Source organism: Moschus berezovskii, chromosome 22 (genome assembly GCF_049115385.1).
Source record: "Moschus berezovskii isolate FMDL1 chromosome 22, NW_MosBer_1.0, whole genome shotgun sequence".
NCBI classification, from domain to species: Eukaryota; Metazoa; Chordata; class Mammalia; order Artiodactyla; family Moschidae; genus Moschus; species Moschus berezovskii.
In genome coordinates this window covers 15,747,868-15,766,408 of record NC_142481.1, presented here as the reverse complement: position 1 = coordinate 15,766,408, position 18,541 = coordinate 15,747,868, and the positions used below count along the sequence as shown (strand labels likewise).

General features: G+C 47.8%; 1 protein-coding gene across 11 annotated transcripts in view; it reads left to right on the top strand.

Moving 5' to 3' along the window:
- The window catches only part of SIPA1L3 (signal induced proliferation associated 1 like 3), a 260,357-nt gene that overhangs the window by 5,419 nt on the left and 236,397 nt on the right, over positions 1 to 18,541 (top strand). For 2 of the 11 annotated variants that reach the window (XM_055412269.2, XM_055412271.2), the window contains exon 1: positions 7,683 to 11,616. The exons of 6 other annotated variants lie outside the window; for them this stretch is intronic. The gene's annotated coding sequence lies outside the window, so the exon portion shown is untranslated. Of the gene's footprint in view, positions 1 to 7,682; positions 11,617 to 13,902; positions 15,771 to 18,541 lie in introns of those variants that run through there. 3 more of the 11 variants (XM_055412266.2, XM_088830125.1, XM_055412267.2) reach the window with 2 other exon arrangements.

The following is an 18,541-nucleotide window of genomic DNA, read 5'->3' as shown; positions in this document are numbered from 1 at the left end:
AAGGGTGAATTCCCACTGTTCAGGCTCATGCTACTTTAAGTTTTGTAAAATAATAATAATGATCATAATAGCAGCTGACATTTCCTGGTGCTTTACCCTGTACTCGGTGCTCTTCTAGGCATTTTGCTGCTGCTGCTGCTAAGTCACCCCAGTCGTGTCCGACTCTGTGTGACCCCATAGACGGCAGCCCACCAGGCTCCCCCGTCCCCGGGATTCTCAAGGCAAGAACACTGGAGTGGGTTGCCATTTCCTTCTCCAATGTGTGAAAGTGAAAAGTGAAAGTGAAGTCACTCAGTCATGTCTGACCCACAGCGACCCCACGGACTGCAGCCTACCAGGCTCCTCCATCCATGGGACCCTCCAGGCAAGAGTACTGGAGTGGCTTGCCATTGCCTTCTCCGAGGCATTTTGCACTTTTCCTCAATTAATCCTCACTCTAGAAGAAGGGGACAGCAGAGGATGAGATGTTTGGATGGCATCACCGACTCGATGGACATGAGTTTGAGCAAGCTCCAGGAGTTGGTGATGGACAGGGAAGCCTGGCGTGCTGCAGTCCATGGGGTCACAAAGAGTCGGACACGACTGAGCAACTGAACTGAACTGAGTCCTCACAAGAGTCCAGTGAAGTAGATAAATGTATGGAACTCATTACCAATGTGGATGCTGACTCCAGGGTCCTGGGTCTTGGCCCATATGCTACACTCCTCTTCCCAGGCCCCCTTGATCAGGTTTAGGCAAGTTTGAGAAGTGGGTACAGCGTTTCCTTTCCACGTTGTTTCACATGCAGAGTTCTGCGGACTATATTTAGTACCTCATTCATGTGGCAGCGGGAGTGATCTGGGGATGTGGCGTTTCCACAGTAAGACACGACAGGGTCAGTTTCTGCGGGGATTTTAGTTTGTTGGTTGTTGGTTACTTCAAAAGTAAAGGCCCTTCAGCAGAGCATGTCCTCAAATAAAACAAGATTGGCGGTGTGGCCACCACACCAGACGCAAGTTAGCAAGAAATGAGGTGTGGTGTTGAAGGAGCGGGAATAAGGAGGTGTCCCATTGATCTTGCAAAGGGTGAGCTTTGCAAGAGGACTTGGACCACTTGGGGCAAGAGTGTTTCTAAGCACTGAACTAATATTATGGACTGTTAAAGTTTTAAAATACCGTCCAGTTATTAAAGAGATGATGCCTGGCCCAAGTTGGGGCTCCGGGATCCTGTTCCAGCCACTATGACTGTGTCCATTTTGATCTGGTGTAGCTTGGACCTTAAGAGTTGTTCAGTATTTTGAATGAAGGGCAGGCCTGGTTAGATGTGAAGATGGTGGTGGTTGCTTTTAAGACTAGGAAAAGTGTGGAGAGCATCTTTCATCCAGCCATCCATGAAGCATGTTTTTCTGCCCAGCCTGGGTGCCAGGCACCATATGTTAGACACTGACAGTATGAAGTCACATAAGAAGACTTCAGGGTTTGCACCAGTACTGTTCGTTAGAAATATAACGCGAGCTACCAATGTGGGCCATATATGTAATTGGAGATCTTATGGGGATCACTTTTAAAAGAGTAAAAAGAAATAGGAAATGGACTTTAATAATAATTTTTTATTTATTATTTTTTATAATAAATTTTGTTTAGTCCAAAGCATATCATTTCAACATGTAGCCAGTATAAAATTACTGAGATATATTACATCCTTTTTTTCTCACACTTCCTTCAAAGTACCAGGGGAAATCTACAACTTCGGCCGCCTCCATTTGCACCAACCACATTTCAGGTGCTCAGGAGCCACATGTATTGGACAAACTAGGCCTCCGGTGTGAGATCAAGTATAGGTTAAGATTCACAGTGATGAGTCGAAGATGCCGTCCCTGTTTTATCTTGGTGAATAAGGGCAGATGAGTGATGAAAAGCATGCTGATCAGAGGCAGGCCTCACTAAATTCACAGCTGTCATCCTTCAGAGGCACCTTCTGGGCCTGCTGTTGTGCTTGGCGCATGTGACCTGTGTTCTGAGGTGGCTGGGACTCTGATCATCCCCACTAAACAGATGAAGAAGGTGAGGCCTGGCAGCAAGAGGCCACTTGCTCACAGTTAGCAAGTGATGAGGGCAGAATTTGAACTCAGGTACAGAGACCGTACTCTTAAATCTGTGTTGTGTCTGCGTTTTGTTAGTGTTTGAGGGAGGGTGGGGTCTGAGCTTTGAGCCACAGAAATACCATAGGAAGAACTCATCACACAAAACAGACTCCCAGTGTTCATCAGCCTCAGTCCTCGAGTTTCTGTTGGTGCTGTAGTGCTGGTTTAGACCTGAGAGGTTGGCTGACCCCCTCCTTACATTGAGCCCCAGGTTTGGTGGGAACAGATCTTTACTTCCCAAGAAGGGGAAGGGTCTTTGGGGACTGAGGACAGTAGGCAGGATGAGTGAAGGAAATGAGAAAAGGACAATCTATTGAAAGTCCATTCTAAGCAGCTTCTGTGGGCATGAAGCCTCTTTTCTTTTTTAAAAAAATATTTATTTATTTACGTATTTGGCTGTGTCAGATCTTAGTTGCGACATGAGGGGTTCCTCTTCCGTTGTGGAATGTGGGCTTAGTTGGCTCACAGCAGGTGTGATCTTAGTTCCCCGACTGGGGATCGAACCTACATTCCCTGCACTGCAAGGCAGATTCTTAACCACTGGACCACGAGGGACCACGAGGGAAGTTCCCGAAGCCTCTTTTCTCTTTCATCTGCCTCCTCTCTTTGTCCTTCTTGACTGTGGCCTCCTGAGGGAGCTTCATGGCCTTTTCCTGTGAGCTCAGCGACAGCCGAGTTTACCCAGTGTGTGAGTATTGCCCTTGCCTGATCCAGAGGCATTGCTGGGTGGGGGCTAGCGGGAAGGGGACTCTCTCATCTACGGGAATCATTACTGTAGAACTTCAGTTACTCTTGGTTCAGGATTCCCTTTCTCAGGAGCAAGGAGTATCTGGACCTTGTACCTAAACAAGGCAGGTGCTGGAGATTCTGAGTCTGTTCACGTGCCCAGATGGCCTGTGCCAGCCCCAGTGGTGAGTCCTGAGCGCTTTCACGTCTTTACCTCTCTTACCTCCTACTGCTGGACAGTGCCTGGCCAGTTAAAGATGCTCAGTATGTGTGTGTCAGCTGAATTGCTGACACGAGCCAAGGTTCCTTGAGCTCTTACTGTGTACAAGTCTCTGCTCTGGGTGCTTTTCATGTAATATCTCATTTAATCCTCATAACTCCATGGTGTAAGTATTCTTATCATTCACATTTCTTACGTAAATAGACTCAGGTCCTGAGAAGTGCAAATCACAAAGCTGGTGAGTATCAAAGTCAGGATTCAAACCCAAGCCAGTCAAGTCCAGGCTCTCTTTTTTTTTTTTTAAGTGTCATTTATCTGGTTTTGTTTTTGTCTGCGCTGAGTATTCATTGCTGATGTGGGCTTTCTCTAGTTGTGGCAGCTGGGGGGTACTGGCGGTGTGGGGGCTTCTCTTGCTGTGGGGTGCAGGCTCTAGAGCACAGGTGTCAGTAGTTGTGGCTCGTGGGTCTTAGTTGCTCTGTGGCATGGGGTATCTTCCTGGACTGGGATTGAACCTGTGTCCCCTGCATTGGCAGGCAGATTCTTAACCACTGGTCTACCAGGGAAGTAGACCTAGGTCCAGGCTCTTAAATGCCCAGTCTGCAGTCTGTCCATGGACGGCAGGTGGCCAAATGGGGTCAGGAAGCAGGGCCACACTGACGAGTTGCAGTCTCCCCACTCCGCATGTGGTCTGGGGTAGTCCTGCAATAGGTCCCAGGCCCCTTTGAGCCTGGAGACTTGACCATCACTCTGGGCATGAGGTTTTTCTCTGATTGTGGACTTGAGGGACTTTTCCCTGGGAGTCCAGTGGCTAAGACTCTGTGCTCTCAATGCAGGGGGCCCAGGTTTGATTCCTAGCCAGGAAACTAGATCCCACATGCCACAATAAGACCTGGGGAGTCAAATAAATAAATACAAATACATATTTTTAAAAAATCAACCAAAAATAACAGAAGTGCACTGGAGGTTTTATGTTATTAAGGAATTCTTGTTTTTGGAGGTGTGGTAATGATACTGTGCTTCTGCTTAAGAAAAGGCCCTTATTTTGAAGACTTACAGTCTGAAATCCCCATGAACTGTTAAGGTAGCTGAGATTTGCTTCCGATTAATACGGATGGGCAGGGAGGCGAGGGGGCCAAGTGTATGGGCGAGGAAAGAGATGAAGTAAGATTGGCCAGGAGGCAGTGCTGTTGAAGCTGGCTGGGGGAGGGGGGGCATTCTTAAGCTCTGCTTTTCACCTTTGTGTGTTTGCACCATGAAAAGTTAGAAGCAAATATAACAAATATCACTCAGTGTTTGTGTGTTTCAAACTCGAGTGTAGTGTGGAGGGATTCCCTGCCTCTGCCTGGTCCACTTATATAATACAAAGGTGGTATTATTATTATTTTTTTTAACTCTTTTCATCCTACGAGTCAATCTTTGGCTCCATCAGCCACATGCTCCCCTAACTGCCCTGAGCACCATGGCGCTGGTTCTGAGTCAGCTCACAGAGGTCCCTCTTCCCCAGGTCTGGTTCTCTCCAGCATCTGAGCGTGGGGCCCCTCCCACATTTTTTCCAAAGACGAGTTCCAGCAGGAGGCCTCAGATCCTCCCCCCATCCTCCCCTAAGGACAGACCTTCCTCTGATGTGTCTCTGTCAGCCACCCCCCTGCCCCAACCCTGCATGGAACCACAATCCAGCATTTGGTTTTGCCTCCAGCGCTGCTGCGGGAGGCAGGGAAAGTGCCCCCTTTCAGTCTTGACTTTTGACAAAGCTGCAAGATGCAGCATGTGATGGTGCCACGGACCTGATGATATTTCTCATCAAGCCAGCAGATAAAACTCCTTTAGAACAAACATGCACAACACCGCCCCCCCCCCCCGGCCCCTGCCCGCCCCTTCACATCAGGCAGAGAGGCTCCTGTTGCATTTGTTCTTTGGGGGTCTCTAACTGAACAGCGAGTCAGCAAGGGACAGAAATCCCTGTGTGAAAGTGGCAGGAAAAGCGGGCACCCTCGTTTGGGGGTTTCTGCTTGTGGTTTGCTTGCCAGGGAGGGGTAGAGATGTGTGATGTGAAGAGGAACTCGGGTCTGGCCTTGCTCGTGGCTGGCGCCATTGGTTCTGGTGATGGGCTCTTTCTCTGTATCATGCTTTTGGTTTGCAGAGAGGAAGGCAGGCCAGGTCCTGGAATCCCCCACCTCCTGCAGGCATTGCCACCTCTTCCCCCCGCAGCAGTTCTGCTCTTTCCTGTTCCTTTGCAGACTCTGAAGCACGTCTAGCACGGAGAGCATGTTAGGATCACTGTCACCAGTTTAGGCAGCCTGCTTTTTCCGGGTTTCCCAGTGTAGGCCTATACGTGTTGAATCTGAAGGTAACAGACCCCAAACACTGATACTGATTTTTTTTTTTAATATTCATGTATTTATTTGGCTATGCCAGGTCTTGGTTTTGGCAGTGGGATCTTTAATCTTTGTTGCGGCACATGGGATCTTGATCTTTGTTGCGGCATGCAAACTCTTAGTTGTGGCACATGGGATCTAGTTCCCTGACCCGGGATTGAACCTGGGCCTTTTGCATTGGAAGTGCAGAGTTTGAGCCACTGGACTACCAGGGAAGTCCCCTGATTATGATTCTTAAACTTACTCATTCAACAGATATTAATCCAGCTGAATGCTCTTCCAGGTACTAGGTTTATAGCAGTGAGCAGGGAGACAAGGGTTCTCCCCTTCTAGGGCTCTCATTCAAGCTGGGGATTCAAACAATCAACAGATAAATAAGATGTATACTGGGTTAGGGCGCTTCCCAGGTGGCACTAGTGGTAAAGACTGCCTACCAATGCAGGAGACGTAAGAGACCTGAGTTAGATCCCTGGGTCAGGAAGATCCCCTGGAGGAGGGCATGACAGCCACTCCAGTATTCATGCCTGGAGAATCCCATGGAAGAGGAGCCTGGTGGGCTACAGTCCATGGGGTTGCAAAGAGTGGGATACGATGAACACTTTCTTGCCTCAGGATTGCTTGTCAGAGGTCGGGACCCCCTTTCTGCACCCACACATCTCTTTCATTGACTGGCCCAACAGTGTCTGCGACACCAGTGTGTGTAAACCCCCTGCTCACCCATAGCCCCACTCTGGGGCTTAACAGCCCGTCTTGCTGTTAAGCCTGACAAGAAGCTGCCTCTTCCTCCTAGGACGGTACCTGGGGGTGGCATTAGTCATTCTTTGGCTTTCTACATCTTGGTGCCACCAGTTTTGAAATCACAGATAACTTCCAGAGGGAAGGGCACCGCTGGACTCTTGCCAGGTGTTTGGCATGACTCACATGGTGGGACTGGATCAGTAACTGGGCAGTGTAGGTGGGAGAGAACCAGAGTGTCCAGGAGGAGGTACTGGGACTGTGTAGGCTCAGGCTGTGGGGGGAGGGCTGAAGAGCGATGGTTTGGACTTGGGAGAAAGGCCTTCCCTCTCCTCTGGTGTGTCCCCTCCAGAGAGTCACACATCCTGAACCCCAGGGCCCTGGGCTGGATCTTGCTTTGGGGGAGTTCAGCCAGAGAATCGTTTCAGTTGGTTTGCCTTTGGCTGCCAACAATAGTAATAACAACAGCAGCAGCAAATGTTTTTTTTTGGGGGGCCATACCACATGGTGTGTGGAACTTCCCTGACCAAGGATCGAACCTGCACTCCATGCAGTGAAAGTGCAGAGTCTTAACCCCTGGGCCATCAGGGACATGCCAGCAAATAGATAATTTATACAGTGTCTCCTAGATGCTAGGCACTGTGCTAGGTGCCTCCCACAAAGTGACTCATTTAAACCTCCCAACAACCTTGTAAGTACCCTTATTATTCCCCTTTTGCAGATGAGGCCAACTAAATTTAAATAACTTGCCCAACAGCTAGAAAATGGTGGTGACATGATTGGGATCCTGGCAACCTGGCTCCAGAGGCCACATTCTGAACTCTTAATCGCTGTGCTTCTGCAGTGGTTCTCAAACCCGAGCAGGCACCGGCATCCCCCAGAGGGCTGCTTAAAACGCAGGTTGCTGGGCCCCACCCAGAGTTTCAGATTCAGTAGGTCTGGCTTGAGAATATACAATTCTAACAAGTCCCCGGGTGAAACTGCTGCTCCTGGGCCTGGGAGCACATTTTTGAGAACCACCGACCTACTATAATAGGAAGTTCAAGTGAAATTGGCCCCAAATCAGGGGACTGATGATCTGTAACAAAGAAGCCCACAGATAGGCAGCACCAGGGTCGAATAATTAATGCTGTAAGGAGACCAGCCCTCTCCACTATACTTGGTGTGTCTCCTGTGTCCTCAGGCTCCCCTAATGGCCACAGGACGACTGTCACAGCTCCAGTCATCATTCCCTGACAAGGCGATATCCAGCAGCAGAAATATCCAGCCTCTGCAAGCTATATCCAGAGCATCTCTTAGGAGTGGAAACTCTTCCTAAAAGCCCCGCCTCCCAGATTCCCCTCATAGCTCATTGGCCAGCATTGTGATACCTGACCATGCCTGGGCAAATCACAGGCAAGAGCCAATCAGGATTTACTGTCAGGGCTGGGGCTGGAAGCCCTGGAAGGGGTCCCCCTTCCTGCAACAGTAGTACTGTTTAGGAAAAGACTGGGAGATGGGGATGGATATTGGGTGGGCAGACAGTTGGATCTGCTGCAGAAGTTAGGGAAACAAGGTGAAAGCCGAGTACCTATCCATTTTTGTGTCATTGTCCTTATCAACTTCCTTTTGTAATTACCTGAATCAGGACATGGCTTTTTAATTCTCTAATCATTTCCACCTTTAAGAATGTGTGCACAGAGTCCCTGTATGATAGGAGCTCTCAATCCTGTCAGGAAACCAAGTATTTCATCTGAACACTCAGGGAAACCCAAGCTGGGTGATGATGCAGCAGTCTGAGGGGCGGTGTCAGTGGTCCCTGAGTGCACTCACTCTGCTCAGCAACACCTGGGGCTCCTCTCTCTGCTTCTGACCAGTTTTACTATTCAAGGTGCTCCTTGCAGAGGCTTGGTTTCCCCCTTTGAGGACTGCCTTGTGGGGTGGTTGTGAGGATGAAAGGAGAGGATGTAGGGAATTTCCTGGCAGTCTGGGGGTTAGATTCTGCACTTTCACTGCCAGAGCGCAGGTTTAATTCCTGGTGAAGGAACTAGGATTCCACAAGCTGGCTTAGGGAAAAAAAAAGGAGAGGATGCAGGTCAAGTGCTTATCCCCAGGAGCTAGCTCATGGTAAGTGCTAAATAATGTGGCCCTTGCTGTTGACGTATTAATTTGACTTACTATATAGGGCTTCTCTGGTGTTTCAAGGGTAAATAATCTGCCTGCAATGGAGGAGACATGGGTTCAATCCCAGGGTCAGGAAGATCCCCTCTAGAAGGAAACGGCAACCCACTCCAGTATGGAAAATTTTTCCAGTCTGGAAAATCCCATGGACAGAGGAGCCTAGTGGGCTACAGTCTATGGGATTGCAAAGAGTTGGATACGACTTAGGGACTAAACAACAACAATTAATTGAATGGTTATCATTTAATAATCCCACCCTTTCCTCCCAACAACATGTGAAAGTGACCATTCATTTTGTAGACTGACATTTCCTGTGGGTGCCTGTCGCTGCTGCTTATGAACCCAGCATAAAGCTGTTGTCCTGTAGATCTGCCAAGGGACTGAGGAACGAAGTGCAAGCTGTGGAGCCACACCACTTGGGCACAAGTCCTGGATCCATCTCGGGCTCCCATGTGACCTTGGGCAAGCCACTAGCCTTGCAGTACCTTGGTTTCTATATCGTTAAGGTGGAATGAAACCGTGTAACTCAGATTGAGATTTGAATCAGTGAGCCCAGACTTGAACCCAGCCAGAAGCCAGATGTGGACTTGAATCCACAGTTTTTTAACTGAGATCCCGCACCTGGTCTCAGGACTTAATGAAGCTCAGGTTCTTGATGTCTCCTTGCAGAAAGAATTCAGTGAAAGACAAAGTGATGGCTAAGAAATTGATTTATTTAGAGAGAAATACACTCCACAGACAGAGTGTGGGCCATCTCAGAAGGGGAGAGTGACCTTGAAATACGGTGTGGTTAATGTTTATAGGCTGAGTCATTTCATAGGCTAATGAGTGGGGGGATTATTCCAACTATTTTGAGGAAGGGGTCGAGATTTCCAGGAATTGGGCCACCGCCCAGTTTGTGGTCTTTGATGATTGGCCTCAAAACTGTCACAGTACTTGTGAGTGTGTCATTTATCTTATGCCTCTGTGTTACACTTAATGTGTACTGAGGCTCAGGGTCTAGTGGAAGTTCACTTGTCCACCATCTTGGACTTATTTGGTTCTAATCACTTTATGTTGTGTCCTCGGGCTGTGTCATTCTTACAAAGTCTGTGCCCTGTCACCTTCCCTCTGAGGTTGATGGGAGAAATGCATTCAAGCACCCAAAGCATTTTGAGCACTGCAGCCCCTGGCCCATAGTGAGCACTCTATATCTGCTGTATCTGCTGTTCCTTGAATATTTGTGCCAGTTTATTCACAGGGGTGGCTTACTCCTTGGAAGGAAAGTTATGACCAAACTGGACAGCATATTAAAAAGCAGAGACATTACTTTGTCAACAAAGGTCTGTCTAGTCAAGGCTATGGTTTTTCCAGCGGTCATCTGTGGATGTGAGAGTTGGACTATAAAGAAAGCTGAGCGCCGAAGAATTGATGCTTTTGAACTGTGGTGTTGGAGAAGACTCTTGAGAGTCCCTTGGACCGCAGGGAGATCCAACCAGTCCATCCTAAAGGAGATCAGTCCTGGGTGTTCGTTAGAAGTACTGATGTTGAAGCTGAAACTGCAATACTTTGGCCACCTGACGCGAAGAGGTGACTCATTTGAGAAGACTCTGATGCTGGGAAAGATTGAGGGTGGGAGGAGAAGGGGACGACAGAGGATGAGATGGTTGGATGGCATCACCGACTCAATGGACATGGGTTTGGGTGGACTCCAGCAGTTGGTGATGGATAGGGAGGCCTGGCATGCTGTAGTTCATGAGGTCCCAAAGAGTCGGACACGACTGAGCAACTGAACTGAACTGATTCACAGGGGATATGACTTCCCTGGTGGCTCAGTGGTAAAGAATCTGCCTGCCAGTGCATGAAACACAGGAGTTGGGGGTTCGATCCCTGGGTTGGGAAGATCACTTGAAGAAGGAAATGGCAATCCACTCCAGTATTCTTGCCTGGAAAAATCCCACAGACAGAGTAGCATGGTGGACTGCAGTCCATGGGATTGCAGAGCCAAACTCGACCTAGCAACTAAACAAATAAATAAACTCCTTGAGGGCAGGATCTGTGTGTTTTTTGTTGAAACCACTGTGTTCTGAGTAGATGGGTTATATATTTCTTTTGTGGATGAAAACAAGGGCAGTAAGTCATCTTTCTTTTGTTTTCCCTTCAGCTGCCCAGAATTTAAACTTGGTGACTGTAATAACCTCCTGTTTTGAACCTGATTGAATCTGGGGGCAGCATGTGATGACTGCAGCTGGTGGTCATTGAGCGTTTTGTGCATTAGGGCTTAATGCTTTCTGTAAGCCCTCACTGGACTGTTCACACTCACCCATTTTGCCAATGAGGAACCTGAAGCCCAATTGAGGTTGGGGCACCTGTCTTTCCTCTTGAGGAGGTCCAGTGCCGAGGTTAACAACTGGAAACCCAAGAGTTGCTCTGCTTGGCTTAACTCTGCGCCACCACTTTCTTGCTGTGTGACCTTTCGCCTGTGACGTCTCTGTTCTTGAACTTTCTCATATGTAAAGTAGGAATGCTAATCGTGCTTACTTAGAGAGGACGGCTGGGGGACAGGGGAGATAATTCACATCACGTGAAGTGCAGAGTGAGGAGGTGGGTTTCTGGGGCTGTTATTGTTGGGCACACCCATTACTCGTGCTTCCCAGGCTGGCCGCAGGAGTCCAGTGGCCGCGCTTAATCATTAAGCCGCGCTGCTTCGGCGAGCCCGCTCCCCGTCCGCCCGGCGAAAAGGAGCCCCTCTTTGGATCGTGCGGTTGTGAATGAAGCGGGCAGGGGAGGCCGTGGGCGCCGATCCAGCCCTGGATCGGTCAGCGACCAGGTGGCGCGTTCCTGGATCCGAGGTCACCGGCCAGCCGCCTTTGTTACCTTGAACTTTCACTCAAGCCCATTCAGGCTCCTCAGACCACGTGTGTGATGAGTAAGGAGTCCTTTTATTTCCCTCCCCCGAAGGCACCGCTGGCAGAGCAGCCTGCCTTGGGGACGCGCGCCTGTTCGCGAGACCAGCCTGTTGTCGGGGGAACCCCGGTGGCCGGCAGGTCGCTGCAGCGGCTGTTGTTGACTAAGTCGCCGTGAGGAGCTGGCACGGCAGGTTCCCGCTTCCGCATTCCAGACACCCCCGCGGGCGAGGGAGGCACGCCCGCCACGGGGAGGGCGAGGGCGGCCGCCTGCGCGGGCAGGCAGGTGGCCTTGGCCCGGGCCGGAGCCAGGACGGGATTCGAGAGCCTGGAGCGCCCCTCCGGGTCACCTGCCGACTTTGTGATCCCGGCTGGGCTCCGGACGTCTTTCAGGTGAGCGGTTAAGTTTGGTAGGGACTTGTAGAGAAAGTGAATAGTGTGTTTCCTTCTTTTCGGGCATGAGACTGGTGGTTTTGTTTTCTTTTTTTTACCCTCTCCTTTCCCATGAAATGTTTACCTGTCTGCTGCTAACTGTGAAGAAAGGGTGGGCGGAGTGTTGAGGGAGTGAGAAGGAAATGGAGGAGATTTCTCCCGGGAGAAGGCTTGGGTGAATGCTGAACTCCCAGGGGGATGCCAACTTCTGTACCAGTGGGGCATCCTAGCCTGGTCCAGATGAGCTGTGTGGTCTCAGGCGAGTTCCCTTCCCTCTCTGAGGCTCAGTTTCCTCATCTGATGAAGTGGTAAATAGGAGTAGTACCCACTCACCTTCCCAAAGAATCATTGCTCACAGCCTGGGCGCTCACAGCTTGTGCACAGAGTGGTGTTCAGTGTCAGCTCTCCCCACCCCAACTGCTAGCCCCCCTGATTCCCTGTCTGACCTTTTCTCTGACTTCTCAGCTGCTGCTAGCTGCCTCCTGTCCTTCCTCCCTCAGGGCTTTTGCCCCGGCTGTTCCCTCTACCTGAAGCATTTCCCCAGTATCCCCAAAACTCCCACCCCCTTTGGGACTCTGCTCACATGTCACTTTCTCAGTGAGGCCTCTCTCCTCCGTAAGTAGCACCTTCTCCATCACACTTTAGCCCTTTACTCTGCATTTGTTTTCTTCATAGCATGACCACTGACATGTTTATTCTTCCACCTCCCCTACCGTTGTTGTTGTTTAGTCACTAAGTTGTGTCTGACTCTTTGCAACCCCATGGACTGTAGCCCACCAGGCTCCTCTGTCCATGGGATTTCCCAGGCACAAATACTGGACTGGGCTGCCATTTCCTCCTCCAGATAGTCTTGCTGACCCATGGATCGAACCCAGTTTTCTCCTGCATTGGCAGGCGGACTTTTTATCCCCTGAGCCAGGGAAGTCTCCTCCCCTGGAAAAGGAAAGCACCCCAGGAAAGCACAGGTATTTCTGTCTCTCTTTGTGGAACCATCCCTGGCATGTGGTAGGTGTGTGATACATTGTTTTATGAGTGGATTTAGGATCATATTTGAGGAAGGGTGACTGTCCCTATCTTGGTTTTGAGGAGAATGTCAGCATATTCTCAAACCTGCAGCTGAGGGTGGGGTGGCGGTGTGCGCACACCCTCTCCTTGGTCACCCAGCATCCTCGGGCCTCCCTGCAGCGTCCAGCCCTCTGGCTTTCTGTCCATCAGCCCCTCCAGCATGTGCAGTCTGGGCCCTGACAATGCCATGGGTGTATGTGGCATGGAACAAATGGCCTTGACCCTTTGTTGAAGACACTGCACACACCCCACACATACCCCCCCACCTGCCCATATATGTGGAAAGCTGACACTATTATCAGGCCCTCTTGAGTGTTCCTGCAGTAGTAGGGGGTCAGGGAATACCTTGGAAATAAGAATGAACTGGCCAGACAGAGTTTATCGGTCTCCCTGGCTTTAACAGGCAATCATTCTTGTTCTGGGGCTGAACAGGCTTTAATTAAAAGGTGAGCTCCATGAGTCTGACCATGTAAGAGCTGACACCTCCACATCTGTCTCCTGGCTCCCGGTGTCAGCAATTGATTCTGTAAAAATATCCTGGGCTGGGCTTCCCCAGGCTCCGAGGAGCGGGGTCAGTGGCCCTCTTGGGTTTCTCCCAACAGCATGGAGGGCCTGAGGTGTGTGCTGCCTTCACACACATCCTCACACCTAGGGGCCTACCGCTATTTTAAGAATGTGCGAAGTGTCAGAGTTTCTGCTCTGGTAACCTCTAACTGTGTCCTCTGAGCTTCAAGTGCAGTGGGTTTTGGAGTTGACCCTCTTGCATAATAGTGCTCCCAGCACTGCCCAAACTCTCAGCCACAGCACTTAGCTTCTCTGGGCCTCAGTTTCCCTATCTGGAAAATGGGAATAATTAATAGCACCTGCATTAAGTGAACAGTTTAAAGTGTGATGGAGTGACTAGTTAGTACTGTCTAGTGGATTGAGAGCACTCACTTAATGGGGATAATTATTTTTACAAATTTTTTTCAAGTCATTTAAAAATGTTTCCAGTCCCTTTTTTTTTGGGGGGGGGGTTCCTCTCTGCCATATCCCCATGGCAGCATTCTCTCACAGTCCTTCACCCATGGGAACAATCAAGCACTCTATCTATCTTTCCACATGTTTCTCCATGGTTATATAATCCTATAGGGGGAAATATTACCCTATAAGGGATAATATTGCCCTCATTTTCCTTCAGGTTGCTTTTCTTACATGGCAGTACTGTGTGGAAATGGAGGCCCAAGTCCTCAGGTTATGCTCAAATTTGCTTTTGTTAATATCTCCGTAACACATGGAGGGGTGGGTGTACCAGAGTTTATTTGGCCCTGGCTGTTGCTGATGTGCATTCCTTTTGTTTCTAGTTGTTTTTTTCGCCCCCCCTTTGTATCATTTTTTACTGACAGCTTTTTAAAATTAGATTGCAGACATCCCACCTGCTTAGCTACCTTGTGGCTAAGCTATCCCACCTTGTTAAGCTCTAAGCCTTTGAGAATGAATAGGAAGTAGCATTAGTTTAATGAGGCATCTTGCCCAGATAGGAGATGTATTTTTGGAGGGTTCTCACCAGGTCCAGCACGATGTTGAGCCATTTACTTTAAATGCTTTTTAATTATAAAAATGATTAATAGATTCTTCATCCTCTATACGGACTAGTTGTGCTTAATAAGTAATTATTACCAAATAAGAGACAGAGAAAGTTCCTTTTTAAAATGATCTTCGTTGGAAATCAGAACATGCAAGAGATCTTATTAGAGTTTGTGATCTATTGGCAGGTTTCCTTTTAAGGTGGTACTTTAGTAAAGGAATATATTTGGCTTCCTGAAACTTGTGCAGTGGTGTACCCATTTAGAGGTGTCTGTGTCAGTTCTCTGCTACATAACCAGCCATCCCAGAACTTATGCTTTAAGGGGATGGAAGTTTATTATTTCTTACCATTCTCTGATTGACTGAGGCTCATCTAGATGGCTCTTCTGCTGGTTTTAATTGGGGTTTCTTATGTGGCTAGAGTCAGAAGACGGATAGGGCTTAAGATGTTTGTACTCACAAGGGCTTCTCTGGTGTTTCACCAGTAAAGAAACCCCCTGCAATGCAGGAGACACTGGTTCGATCCCTGGGTTGGAAAGATCCCCTGGAGAAGGTAATAGCAACCCACTCCAGCATTCTTGCCTGGGAAATCCTATGGACAGAGAAGCCTGGCGGGCTGCAGTAGGTCAGTCAGACACAACTGAGCTACTCAGCAACAACAACTCACATGGCACCTCGGAGATGCCTGGCCCCCTCTTTGTAGTCTCAGAACCTCTCCTTCCACATGGGTCTTGCCATCCAGCAGCTGGACTTAGAACATGGCAGCCCAGAGCTTCCTAAGTCGAGGCGTAGGTCTAGAATTGGCTCAGTGGCAGCCCAGATTTCATGTCGTTAGGCAGACAGAAGACTTGAGTTCTGGAAGGTGTGGCCTATTGAGGGGCCGTCTTTGGAGACCACCATAGCCTTCATTTTCTCCCAGAAGGAAAAATGCAGAGGTCATCAGGGCCAGGTGGTGTTGCTGTTTGCATTGCCCCAGTCTCTTGTTTATCTGCATTGCTGCCCTTAGCCTCATAGTGATAAGAAGGCTGCCCCATCTCCAGTCTCACATCCTTGTTACAGGCAGAAAGAAGCAAAGCTGTTAAGAAAAAGAAGTAGCACCTTTGTCAGGAAACCAAAGCCTTCCTTGAAATCCTTAGCAGACTTCTGCGTCGCCTCTTTGGCTAAAACCTTGTGACAAGATCACTCTTTACCAAAAGGAAGTCTCGGAAGTGCAGTTTTTAAGCTGTGCTTATTGCCACTTCAGACAGAGGGTCAGTAAGGAAGCTGTGAGAAAGGACATGCTGGATAGGCATCTATGAGTGGTCTGTTCAGACAGCCAGAGATGTGGTGGGTAAACTGAGGCAGCGTGAGTTCATTTATCAACCCTTTATAGTGGGTACTTGGAGTGAGCAAGACACTGGTCTTCTTACAGAGGCTACAAAGATTGGAGAAGTGGACACATCTGGGGCTTATACTGACCAGGATCATCTGGTGGCCTGGACCAGGTAATTGCTTAGCTCTGGTCTCCCATGTAGATGTTTGGAGTTAGACTAATGATCATAGTAATAGGCAATCTCATTAAGGGTTTAATTTGTGAAGAAGAACTAAAGAACAGCTCATGTTACCTCATGGCCCTGTGAAGTAAGCACTTGGTATCGTGTACCTTTTCAGGTACAGAGACAGAGGTACAGAGAAATGAAATAACCTGCCAGAGGTCTTATGGCTAAGGAGTAATAGAGTCAACATGCTGTCCCTCTCTGGTGGTCGGCCTCCAGAGTCTGTGCACTGAACCACTGTGCTATACTGCTTTAGTTTGTTTGTGATTAACTCAACATTTTTTGTTGAAATGAGTGTGTAAGTGACAGAGATAGAAACCACTTACTTCTCCATCCCTCCCCTCCTACTTTGTGCCTTATTGGTCTTATCTGTCAGTAACTTGGTGTATTTTCTTTTTCACCTCTTTGTATATGCATTTCATTTTTTAAAGGTGACCTTTGGACACACAGAATTGGATTAATCATAATCCTTGGTGCATGATACATTGGTATTTTTGGTCTGTACAAAATGTTTATTACAATGAATAGCCATTAGCCTACTCCCTGTCCAAGAACTAGAACATTACCTACCAGTAATTTATATGAAACTATGATATTTCCCATTCAGTTCCCAGACTGCTCTCTCAGCTGTGACCACCATCTTGAATTTTTTGTTTAACATTATTTGTTTTGAAAGTTATTTTTGAACATCTACAATGATATCAAACTATACATAGTCTTCTGGGACTTGTATTTTTCTTTTAATATTGTGATTAATCCAGACCATTTGGTATAGCGGTTTGTCATTTTTTACTGCCGTGTAATATTCCACTGACCAAAGATAGCACCTGTTTGTTTTAGTCATTTCTGTGGCAATGCATATATCATTAGTTTCCATATTTGATTTTTACTTTTCTTGGGCTACTGTGAATGTTGTTAAACACATTTCCTGAGATGCCTGAACAAGAATTTCTTTGAGGTATGTAATGGGCACAAAATTGGTGGCCATAGGAAGTGAGCATCTTTAATTTTGCCAAATATCATCAAACTGTTTTCAGATTCTCACCAAAGATGCTCCTGTTGTTCTGTATCCTGTCACACTTGGTTTCATAAAGCTTTCTTATTTTTGCCAGTCTGATGTGAGATGAAATCTCCTTATGGTTTTAATTTGTATTGCCCAGAGGACTAGTAAGACATTGTTTTCATTAATGTTTTTTCTTTTGGATATAGCCTATTCATCCTTTTTGCTTCTTTTTCTTATTGATTTGTAGTCATTCTTTATATAGTCTGGTTACTCATCTTGAGGCTGCAGCCAGACCTAATGAAACATTTATGATTCTCATGTCTCTGTTTCCTTTGTTGTCTCCTCTGTCCACTCTGTCCCCAACTCTATGATGCCTCTTTGTGTACTCCAGCTCACAATGATTCTCCCTGGAACAGTTCTCAAATTATGGGCGTTTTTATACGTTTGCGTGGATATATGACTATTCCTGTTCCACCCATTGTACCATAGCTTTGTGATCCCAGGTGTAGCAGGATTAGGTTCAACTGTAGGTAATAGAAAACTACTTATAAAACAAACTGACAATGGCTTAAACGAGGTAGAAGTTTATTTCTCTCTTACATAAAGGAGTCCAGTGATAAGGAGGCCTGGGATGCACTCTAATCTGGAACCCAGGTTCCTTCTACCTTCGTGCTCCACCATCCTTTTACTGTCACCTCATGGTTCAAGATGGCTGCTTAAGCTCCAGCCATTGTATCTCAGCAGGGGACGAAGATGGACACTTTTGCTTAATGGAAGTTTCACACTATGTTCTACTTACAGATTCTTGCCCAGAATTTAGTCACATATATAGTTATAAGGGAATCTAGAAAATGTATTTCACATGACCTTGTTCTTAGCTAAAAATCAGATTCTATTGCTGAGTTAAAAGGGGAGACTAAATTTTGGATTAGGCAGCCAACAACTTTACTTGTTCTGAAAAGTTCCCTAAAAATGGCTCTTAAAGGAGTTGCCAGACACCAGGATGGTGCCTCTAGATGATGCCCCTCTTGATTCTTTGATTTGTTACACAGATGTTTATTGAGCATCTGTTTTGCACAGGCACTATTCTGGGAAGCCAGTAATGAACAAGTGAAGTCCCCACCCTCACGGAGCTTATTTTTGTAAAAGGAAAGATAGATAGTAAACAGACAAGGAGTTTATAGTGAATCAGGAAGAGATAACAGGTGTGAAAAGAAATGCAGGAGAAGGCATGGGATGAGAGTGAGTAGCATGTGCTGTTTTATTTTTTAAGTTTTCATTTGTTTTTGGCTGCACTGGATTTTCATTGCTGCACACGGGCTTTCTCTAGTTGTGGTGAGTGCAGGCTACTCTTCGTTGCGTTTGAGGGCTTCTCATTGCAGTGGCTTCTTGTGGAACGGTAGAGCTCGAGGCTTCAGTAGTTGCGGCTCGCAGGCTTAGTTGCCTCGAGGCGTATAAGATCTTAGCATACCAGAGATCAAATCCATGCACCCTGCTTTGTAGGCACTCTTAACCACTAGACCACCAAGGAAGCCCTGGTGCTGTTTTAGATGGAGTGAGTGGTCAGGAAAGGCCTCCTTAATGAGATGACGTTGAAGCTGAGATGAAGGATGCAAGTGAGGGAGCCATGTGGATCCCTGGGGGAAGAACATTTGGGGCAAAATAAGGGCCAGTGAAAGGCTCTGGGGCGAGACAGTTACCAGCCTGCTTGAGGAGC